Raw genomic sequence first — 12047 nt, forward strand, 5'->3', positions numbered from 1 at the left:
ATCCCTTATACTCATACCGTTCTCCAATTTTTCAAATTTGATCTAAATTCTCTCAAAATCTCAAAATTTGTCCGCGGGTCGAAAAATTAGAATTTTGCCCCTACACTCCAGAAATAACCGGAATTAAACTTTTTCACTGCCAAACCCTTAAATTATATTCCAATAAGTCTAATATAATCAATCTTAATCAAACGGGATTAAAAAAAATTTTTCTTTTCAAAAATTTCATATTCGTCCTCGATTCTCTATTTAAATTAGTTTAAAACTTATTTAACTTAATCGTACCATTATGGGTAATACAGTCATTTAACTTGTTTTTCGGGGCAATTCAATATACAAACATGCTATCCTAAGCATTTGAATGATGTATCACAGATAATTTAGGGTCGGGTGTTACAGCACTACCCCCGTTAAAATAAAATTTTGTCCTCAAAATTTCACTGATCAATCTCAAAGAAAAAGTAAGGGTATCATCTTCAACTGTTCCCACAAATTCGAAAAATCATCCTCTTTCTTCAATTATCTTTCATACCTCTACGTTACCTTGTACCCTTCTCACATTCCGGCATTAATTTGTCACTTAAAACTCCAAATAATAAAGTTTAGCATCAAAATCAATAACCATTTATATTCTCTTGTGTTTATCACATATGATAAATAAAGTCAATATTTCCAAATTCCTCTCTCTCTATATCACTTGTCAACATCAATGAATCCCACTTTAGAATACTCTTTCCATATTATCTAGTAATTTCACCATATAGTACTATAGCATTATGTTCCTCTATTCTACTGTCATGTCTACTCTACAGTCTCTATAACAACTATTTCTAATAATTACTGGAACCATTAATGGCTTCATATTTCAACCTTCAATACTTATTTAAAATAATCGATCTTGCCACCAAGATAATTATTCATCCTCAATACTTATATTACTAATCTACCTTTGTCATACTAAAATATTTTTATACTCCTTCTGTCATTTAAACAACTACTCCATCATCCGTTTATATTATACAAGACAAAAGTCAACTCCTAAGCCTTTTATACAGGGGATTATTATCCTTCTTATACTGTATCTGCCTAGGATTACAGTATTACAAGCTTCAACAAGGCACTAAACATCTTTAGGATCATTATCATCTTGATTCTTTTTGAGTCCGTTTCAAGTTCTCCCTTTTTCTTCTTTTGCCATTTACTTACATTGCTCCCACAGCCTGGGGGAGAATGTCTAACGACCGATGCCGATGCTTTCCCACTACAATATTCTTCTTCTGCTATCCTCATTTTCTTCCTCCTTTTGGCATATTCCTCAATTCCTTTTAAGAGAAAGTTTCTCATGCCTTAATTTACGTCATTACTATCAACACTCTCATCAGTCTCACTATTACTAGGACTTTTTCTTATTTTAACTTTCGCTCACAAACTGATGAAACCCAATTAAGAGGTACTCCAAATGGATCTCCTTATGAATTATTAAATTCAAGACACCATCGACTTTCAGCAGTGAAATCTGGTGGTCCCTCACTAATACTCTCTGAAATATCAAAATCACTGTCCCTCCTATACATGTTAAGTGTAATCCAACACACTTCAAAACCTATATGAAATCAAACGACAATCACTTAATTTTCTATACACCCTGAAAACAAACAGATCTCTATATGTAGACTCATGCATTCTATTCGACTTAATTTAACTTAATGTGGGGCCACGCTGATACTGTAAATTTTAAAATAACTTTAAAACCAAAAACTTTAAAATTCAAAGCTTTAAAACCAAAATTTCTGATCTTTAAACCATGCTCTGATACCAACTTAATTCGACTCAACCCCTAAGGGCATAATGGCATTAAATGGTACTTATCAAAGCACTCGACAAGGGGTGCACTTCATTCCGGGGAGCACGGAGCAATCCCTTCCCTCCCCTTTCAAGATATGGGGCGGAGAGTCATACTTCGCCATAGATCATCTGCGAGAGTTCCCAGGAATAGGGTTATCTTTCCCTTTGCTCTGATACCAACTTAATTGTCACGACCCAGAACTCCCATCAGGCCCGTGACAACCGTCACGACGTCTCGATAGGCACTTATTACTTTGAATGTCGATCGAAACCTCGCAAGGCTCTCGTATCAGCTTTCGCATCTCCCCGGTGAGCGATAGTTATTAAATCTCACCTTTCAAGAAATCAATAGTCGTTTCCAAATCAAAATAATAAAAAAAAAATTTAGCTCACAGGGGCATTTTCGTCATTTTTCTTCAAAAATACCGAAACCCGCCAAAAGCATGGTGTAAAAGATAAATATGTTCATACATACTTTAAATCAGATAACTTAAGTATAAAATTACTTTTACAGTGACACATGGGCCCCCAACTGACCAAGAAAGTGTAGGGCTACTAACCCTTACTTTCCAAGATGCAATTTCGAGATTAATTCTCGTCTTAATCAACTATCAACAAACTATCCTGAGCCTGAAAAATTGATAGGAAGAGGGGTGAGATTATGATTACATAATCCCAGTGAGTAAACAGATACCATCTAAACCATCTAAACGCGAGTAAATAAAAACGAATTAAAATATTCTTTTCCAATATATGTTTCATAACATGAATATTCAGTTTACTCAATTAATCAACATAGCTTGTATATCTCACAAAACTTGGATCCTGTCAAAATCATTCCCGGGGATGCCTTGGACTAGGCATCTGACCGAGACCACCAAGGCTATTAAATATCTTTACATCAAAAATTCTAGCCATACCTTGGCGTTGGCTGAGTCTCACTCTCACGCGGTGGTCCACGTGAAGTGCACTCAAAAAGCCCACCTCAAGAGATACCCTACGCGCCTCTACGACCGGGGTGAGAATATAAAGGAGTTTATCGTGCCCCTCTAATAAGCTGGTCCACGAAACCCCGTCACTGCAATAGCTAATCTTTATTTTATCTACCACCTGATTTATAAAATCTTTATCTGCATGACATGGCAATTTATCTCAATCTAGCCTCTCAAGGCTGAATACATAGTATATATAATTTTGATACAAATACTGACTTTGCCATTCATGCTCACATATTGTTATAAGCCATATAATTTAAAACACAATTTATAATACAAGCATGCAGTCTCCAATCACTCTATTTTCAAAACCAGTATTCAATTTTCCATAAAATCTATAAAATCATTTTATAAAATCACAATTTCTCCTAAAACACAGTAATTTACCATTTAAACCCATTTTTCATAAAATCACATAATTGTATAAAACTACTCTAGATAATTAAGACGATAATAAGTTTACTCACTGTTTCTGAAAACTAAATTCGAGTACTCCAACTATTACTCCTCGGGTGCGATTTCTTTGCCCTTGCCAAAGGATTCGCCACCTTGACAAATTGCACAATTAAGAGGTTTACTACTTTGGTACTAAACCAAAATAAACTAATTTATACTATTAATGCATGATATGAAGTGCAACATGTCTAAATTTTGCCTAAACGCGGTGTTAGCCTATTTTGATCTTTTACCCGATAAATCGATGTACGCGTCCGTTTAAACTCTACATTAATTTTTTTCAGTTTCTATACCTCAATTGCACCCAAATTGGCTTAATGTCCCTCAGTGTGGTGCAAATTATCAGTCTCGATAGCAAATTACGAAAATACCCCTAATGGGTAAAAATTCGTATTTTTGCTCCGAAAATTCCCATTATTTTTCTAGGCTCATAATTCATCATTATTCATCCTAATTCCTCAAATAAACATCAAGATCAGCAGCCAATATTCCCCTAGAAAATTCGGCATAATGGGTTTCAATGGGAGAAAATTATTTCTCTAGCTTATTTTTGTTATATTTCAATATAACCTAACTAAAATCACTTAATTCAATTAAAATCAACCAAAACTCAAGCTCAAAACTCATCCATGGAGGTTTGGCCAGCATGGGTGTCCATACCCACTTTCTAATTTTGCATGAAAATGAGAAAAAATGCATGGGTAGTGAAAATCACAAGGAAAATCAATGAAATTTACCTTTTTAATGCTTGATTTCTAGATTTCTCTTGATTTTTCCCAAATTTTTCAGCTAGGGTTCTTATTTCTTTTCCCCCTTTTCTCTCCTGGTCTGGACGGCTTGAAGAAGATGAGAATTCTGGAAATTTTGACCTTTTTAAAGGCTAAAATAATATAATATTATTTTATTCATTTTTTAATGTTTTATTAATTCCTTAAATTCTAGCCATCCATTTGTTTCCAAATTTTCACCATACACTTGTCCCACATATCCATAGCTTAGATAAAATTCTCAGACTTATCCAAAGTCTTGGTGGAGTAATTTTTAAAATTTACACTTTTATCCCCGTAAAAGTCAAAAATTACATTTTTACCCCAAAAACTGAAAAATTACCTATAGACATATTTTTCATCCCTTATACTCATATCATTCTCCAATTTGTCAAATTTGATCTAAATTCTCTCAAAATCTCAAATTTTGTCCGCGAGTGGAAAAATTACGATTTTGCCCCTACACTCCAGAAATCAACGGAATTAAACTTTTGCACTGCCAAACCCTCAAATTATACTCCAAAAAGTCTAATATAATCAATCTTAATCAAACGGTATTAAAAAATCTTTTTTTTTCAAAAATTTCATATTCGTCCTCGATTCTCTGTTTAAATTAATTCAAAACTTATTTAACTGAATCGTACCATTAGGGGCAATACAGTCATTTAACCTGTTTTTCGAGGTAATTCAGCATACAAACATGCTATCCAAAGCATGTGAATGATATCACAGATAATTTAGGGTCGGGTGTTACAACCTGTTTTTTATTGATCTGGAATGAATTACTGAGCAAAGGGATTTTGGTATAACTTTGTGGCTTTATGCTGGTTTTGAATATTCATTTGTCTGTAAATTGATGATAGGTATGTTTGTTTTTGGTGATCTATTTTTTGATGGCTTCTCCTGGGCAGGTTGTCATCATGATTTTGAGATGATATGATGATCAAGACATAGCATTTTAAAATCATGTGTTTTGTTTTTGTATCTAGGGAACTTATCCCTGTTTTTCTATGAATGAAATTTATTAACTTAAAAAAAATAAATCACATAATATTAAATATATTCTCAACAGATGTCATCCAAAAAGTGCCACGACGTGGCCATACTTGGAAGCCCTTTGGGGCTTCCTTTTACTTATGTTATAGATTATTATTATATATGTGTACATGTATATATATATATATATATATATATATATATATATATATATATGGGCCTGGCAAGATAGTTGTTGGATATTTTCAAATAAAATATATTAGAATAAAAAAATTATGACTGTTAAAAATTAAAAATTAAAAGAAAGATTATGTCCGTTGAAAATAAATAAAATAAAATAAAGTCACGTTTGTTGAAAAAGATCAACAAGAGTAGCTGTTTGAAACAAACACAAACAATGTCTATTGGGAACAAGCATCTAAGCTTATAAAAAAAGGACTTTCTTTGCCAACAGAAGGTACATCAAAAAATAAAAAATCTTTCCTTCCTTTCTCAAACATTCTCTAATTTTTCTTTTATATTATTTTCCTACAGAAAAATATTATAGAAGTTTGATAATCTTGTTATACTCTAGTGAGTGCTCAATGGAATGATTTCGTCAATGCAAAACACCGTCGATCACTAGGCTTCATTGTATTTTCGATATTTATACGCTGGTAACTCTTTTGCACACTACAAATGAAGGCAAATAAAACCTTAAAGACAGTGGCATTGATACACGCCTTGAAGCTAATTTTTAAGTTTTCCGGTTTGGTGTTCTAACAATCTTAAAGTTTTATTTCATTTCAACAATGGCAACCGCAAGTGGAACACTAAGAGAATTGGCTTCTGTTTTCGTGAAATTGGACTGAGCTGATGTTGACAAAGACAAAAGAAAAATGATTTTTCACAAGATTAACATATAAGATTTCTTTCTTTAATTAATTTGTTTTACATGAATTGTTCTAACAAAGCCTGTTGCCATTCAATAACATTTTGTGTTCCCTCATTATCAAGTCAAAAGGGGAAGATCAAAATTGCATAGCAATTATATTTCTTAATGATTAATTTTAATTGGCAATCGATAAATATGACCTCAAAGACCACAAAATAAGAATCAAAAGACATAGTTGTATTAGGAGAGAAACTACAAAAATAAGAATTATTTGTTGTTGATGTATTTCCATTTATCTTGAACTTTTCTTTTTCTTTTTTGAAAAATATCTTGAACTTTTCTTCTAAGATCAGAAATAAAAATTCAGAGGTGGAAGGATAATTGATTAATCTGTTCTAAAGTTGACTTAAACAAGTCATTATTTATTTGATGTGATTTTTTGAAATAAAAATGACACTATAGACACTTAATGTGTTGAAGGCTTGTTTATGTTTCAAAATTTTCATAAAGATGTTAGTAGACTTGCCTTTCGAGCCTCGCACTTTAATCGATGCCATAAACTTAAGTTCATTAATTAAAACATGTCAATTATTATAAGTTAGAACAAAGGTTCATTGTTTCATTCATAGAATAAGAAAGCAGATACATGATGCCTATTTTTTATTTTTTGGAGTTGTGATAAAGAAGAGAAAGACAAGCCGACATGAACAAGTTGGTTGGTCAAAATTTTATATATATACATATATATGGTTATTTTATAAAAAAAATACTAAAATTCTAGAAAATGAGAATTTTGAGATTGAATTAAAAATCGAAAGAAATAGAGCATTGGGGTGTTCTAGAATTGAAAGAAAAATGGGAGATAATAATTTGATGATCTCTATTATCATATTCTTTTAAGTGATTTAGATGGAAATTTTGTTGGGCATCTAAACTCAAAGCCAACAGCAACATTTTCTTCAATACAACTTTCCTTAGAAAAAAGGAAATGCTAAATTGGTTCAGCAACTTGAGAATTCTCTTGTAAAAGATTTCCAAAGGAAATATGGATTTGATAGGATATTTCCTGGATATCATCAAACAATGAAAGGTATGAGTGTATCAGATGTTATTTTAGAACTTAAAATATTTTAAAATGAAAATAACATAGTTCTATCACAATCGTTTTACATTGAAAAAGTGCTTTAAAAGTTTGATCTCAATAATTGTATATCAACATTTACACCCATGAATCCTCAAATTAAATTAGTACCTAATTTTGGCAAGGTTGTTGACCAATTACAAATATACAAGAGTAATTGGTTGCTTAATATGTTGCAATGATATGTACAAGGGTAGACATAGCATTTGCTATTGGATTACAAGTTTAGAAGATCATGCTCTCACAAGCTGATGGATCTTCATGCTTGGTGGGGGTGCCATTTCTTGGGGGTTCAAGAAACAAATGTGTATAATGGATTCTACCATGGCAGCTGAATTTATTGCATTGGCTGCTGCCACCAAGGAAGTTGAATGGCTAAGAAATTTACTCTATGGTGTGCCTTTATGGCCTAAACCAATTTCTCCAATTTCTATTTGTTGTGGTAGTGAAACAACTCTAGCAAAAGCATATAGCCAAGTGTAAAATGAAAAGTCTAGACATATTAGATTAAGACATAGCTATGTTCGACAATTAATTTTTGACAGAGTGATTACTATAACGTTTGTAAGGTCTAGTGAAAACTTGACAGATCCTCAACAAAAAGTCTTGCTAGAAATCTTGTAAATAAGACCTCAAAAGGAATGGAGCTAATAAATTGAAAGTCACCCATGGTGAAAACTCGATTCAACGCTTGGTATAAAGTCAAGTCTTGAGTTCAATGAGACAAAGTACATCATATGTATGTGGCTACTAGCACTATAATATAACATATTATATTCCATCCCCAGTGAAGTGCTAGGTACTCGTAATGGTAAGGAAATGATGAGTTATATATCTTAATAGACTCATAACATAAATTTGTTAGAATGCTTTAGTTACGGGGAGCATTCGTGGGATCTACCTATGTGAGTGTGAACTGTGGCCGTTTCTAGGAGTTCAAGAGCTTAACTCTAACAGCACTCATGAAATGATGATACAGATGCATGGCTATTAAAGCGTCGTCAGATACTATGCATTCATTAGTGTTGAAATCGTTGTGTAGATGTGTTCGATTAACAAAATGGAATAGCTGGTTCAAATCATAGTTTACCATGCAATTCCGATTAACTTTAATATGTTTTCACTAAATGAAGGTTCAATCGGAAGACACCTTCATTTATACAATTGATTTCCAAGATTATCAAAAATTTGGATTAATTTGAAAATGGTGGGGGATTGTTAGATATTTTCAAATAAAAGATATCAGAATAAAATTATGATGATTGGAAATTAAAAATTAAGAGAAGGGTTATGTTTGTTACAAATAAATAAAATAAAAATCACGTCTGTTGAAAATGACCAAGAGGAGCGACTGTTTAAAACAGACACAAATAGTGTCTGTTAAGATTAGGCATCTAAACCTATAAAAAGGACCCTTTTTATCAACAGAACGTATATCAAAAAACAGGAAAATCTTTCCTTCCTTTCTTAAACATTCTCCAAGTTTTCTTTTATATTAATATTATAAAAGTTTGATAATCTTATTATACTCCAGTGAAGATGTAATGACCTAAGTCCAATCATTGGTCAAGCAATTTTTTGAGCCTAAACCACGTGGTCATCAAGTTACTAGTAGTGATGGATTTGGATTGTTATATAGGTCTTAATAATCACATTCATATCTGATGTGGGATGTGAGGTATCACATTCCCACCCGCTCAAATCCTTGATGTCCTCATTAAGGCTACACATCATATCCACAAAACCAACATCATATCCACACACCCACTCAAATCCTTGATGTGCTCATCAAGGCTACACATCATATCCACAGAACCAAGATCTCACCAGAGCAATGTGAAAGCTTACATCGGACCGACGCAGGCTCTGATACCATTTGTAACGACCCAAGTCCAATCACTAGCTCAGTAGCTTTTTGAGTCTAAACTACGTGATCCTCAAAAGCTTAAGCTCAAGTTGCTAATAGTGATGGACTTAGATTATTATATAAGTCTTAACAATCACATTCATATCTGATGTGAGCTATGAGGTATCACAGGATTGATTTTATCAGTGCAAAACGCCATTACTAGGTTTCATTATATCTTCGAGGTTTATACACCAGTAACTCTTTTGTACACTACAAGTGGAGACGAATAAAACCTTAAAAGATAATGACATTAATACATGCCTTGAAGCCAATTTCTAAATTTTTCAGTTTGTTGTTTTAACAATAGCAACACCAGTGTGGGGGCACAAGATGGGACCACAAAATGCTTTAGTCTCTGAGTCTTTAAATGTTGTTTTTAATTATGAGGCCCTTACAAAAGTGTTTGCTTCGAGGGAGTTTATGTACTGTATCAAATGGGGGTTGGGATGATTTGCCAATAAGTTGGAGGGGTTATGCATGATGGCCGTGTATAGGGAGAATAAGGGGTGTCTGTACAGGGGCTGTTGGTAGTGCAGAATGTTGTATAGGGTATAGGTAAAATGTCAAACTTTTGTTATTTAGATGGATTACGAAATTGAGTAATTCCCACAATTTAATGAAAATTTCTAATGGCTTATCGAAGAAAGAAAAAAGAGCAACACCGGTGTTCCCCTACAGGTCTTGAGAACTGGTTGTGTGTGACATAGTAGACTAATTTATACTAAAAAACGGGTGACTTGTGGGTGGACAGGTTCATGAGAATGACAGGTTGGACGTGGTGGAGGGCAGGAATGATTCGATGCAATGGTGACCTTGGTATTGGGCGCCCTGTTTCCAGAGTTCAGATCACGAAACAGAGTAATGCCGTTTATTGGGAGCTATTTGTATTGACTAGTGCAAGGTTATGTATTGAATTGAGGATCTGGTTCTTAGTTCATGATAATTACTTTGTTGAGCGATGTAAAGCTGTTTGGTTATCTGTTAATGTTTAAAGTTTACTGTTTGATTATCTATTAATGTGTAAAGTTTGAGTGTATGGGTACATGTCAATTTTGTAAGTTGTGTTTAGATTGTATACTGTATTCCAATGTGTTGTTTGGCTAAATTTTAAATATCTATGGATCTGGAATTTTGTTGATTGTGTTAGATGGTAGTGTCATATTTTTTTTCAAAAAATAGTATTTTATTGAGATCTCACAAGCTAGTATGATATCATAAATCTTGAATCATGATGATAAAAGACTTCTAGTGGCATAAGAAGATTAACTTTGGAATAAGAGAGTCCTCTACAATTACAAAAGCCGATTGTTGCTCAATTAAGTAGTTGGCAGCATCTACTCTCTATTATGTCCTCTGTACACATAAGTTTAAGCTTTCCTATTGCAAAATAGCATATAGCAAATTCATTGAAGAAACTAAGTAGGCTTAAATAAGAGCATCACAAAAAAACAGATTCGTGGTAAAGTAAACTAGTAAAGAGCACACCCATTGTTATGTTAGATTTTTGTATACGTAGAGCGTTGAGGTTTTTATGTCGATAGGCTTTACATGTAGGAACATAAAACCATCAAATCCTCTTTATTGTATATATAAGGAAAATTACACCCCTATATCAATGAAATTCAACTTCACAAAAAAAAAAATAACACCACCAATAATATATCATCTTACATCAAGTGCCCGACGAAAGCTTAAAGATAAGGATGGTCAAATTAAACATGCATCTATAAATCGTTACCCATGTTTCAAGAACGAGAGAAGTAATTTTTTTCTCTTGAGATTTGTTTTGGGATTACCCATGTTTTAAAAGAATGAGATGGATAAGTTTTTCTCTTCAAATCTGTTCTATATATGGTTATCCACGAAATGAAAGAGATAACTTCTTCTTTATAAAAATGCCTTGGGATACGAACGCGGTTGGGTATGATCTGTGGGAAGTTGGACGAGGATAGTTTCACCAAGATCCAAGGAATGATCTTGGATTGGATGAGCCCATCTGGTAATGAAGTGTGACTTGATGAGTGTTTGTCTATCTTTTTAGCACCATCAATTTGGATTTGGACTTTTAAGGTTGACAAAGGCTTTGGATCCTAAAGAGCCACTTTAAAATCCAAGAAGCGCATAGAAGTTTACACTATGCTCGTGCAGCCACGCTTGTATTCTTTGAGTCTCGCGTCATGGCTATCCTTGAGAGGACATAGGAACACACCTTTTTGTGTCATCAAAGGTAAATGCAGTTGTTGCAGAATTTTATATCCAATAGGTAAGAAACAGATATCCGATTGTATTAATTTAGTTTTTTGAGAAGAGAGTAATGATTTCATGATAAATTAATATAAAAAATTTTGAATTCAACTTTGATATCATATAAGTAGTCTAATGAGTGAAGTATGTAAAGTGATTCGATCTACTTGATCTATGATAATAGGGTCATAAATACAAATAAGAGAGAATATTACGAAATTTTACATCAAATAAGTAAAATAAAATTCTTAAATTTATAAGTGTGAGCATTGTATATCTCATTAAATTAATTTTTTGAAAAGAGTAATAATTTAGTGACAAAATAATATCAAAATTAACTCCAACTTGACTATGATGTTTAATAAGTGAAATGAGAATATTATAAAATCAAGTGAGAGAGAATAAAATCTCATATTAAGTAATAGAGACCATGTACATATAAATATGAGCTCAACTTATCTCATTAAATTAATTTTTTTTAAAAAAAATCACTCGCCCAAAGAATAATGACCGGTGACATAAACTTGATGGCTCAAAAGATACAACAAATAAATCTTCGAGCAATCCATCGGTGAGGGAATTCAAGAAGGCTGACAAAATGTCTTGTACTCGTGAGAAAATTAATCATTCTATCGAATTTGGATGATTGAATAGATTCTTTTGGGTTAAGTGGATTACTCTCTATTATAATAAGAGTTAATTAGAAATACGAAGTTTTATTAGGCATACACCAAATTAATTATCAAAGTTCAAGTATAATTAAACTAAAAATAATCCTTGAAAAAGCATCGAAATCAATCATGCGCTTTAAAACTAAAAA

The sequence above is a fragment of the Theobroma cacao genome, chromosome 9 (genome assembly GCF_053813885.1).
Source record: "Theobroma cacao isolate CCN51 chromosome 9, ASM5381388v1, whole genome shotgun sequence".
Taxonomy (NCBI): Eukaryota; Viridiplantae; Streptophyta; class Magnoliopsida; order Malvales; family Malvaceae; genus Theobroma; species Theobroma cacao.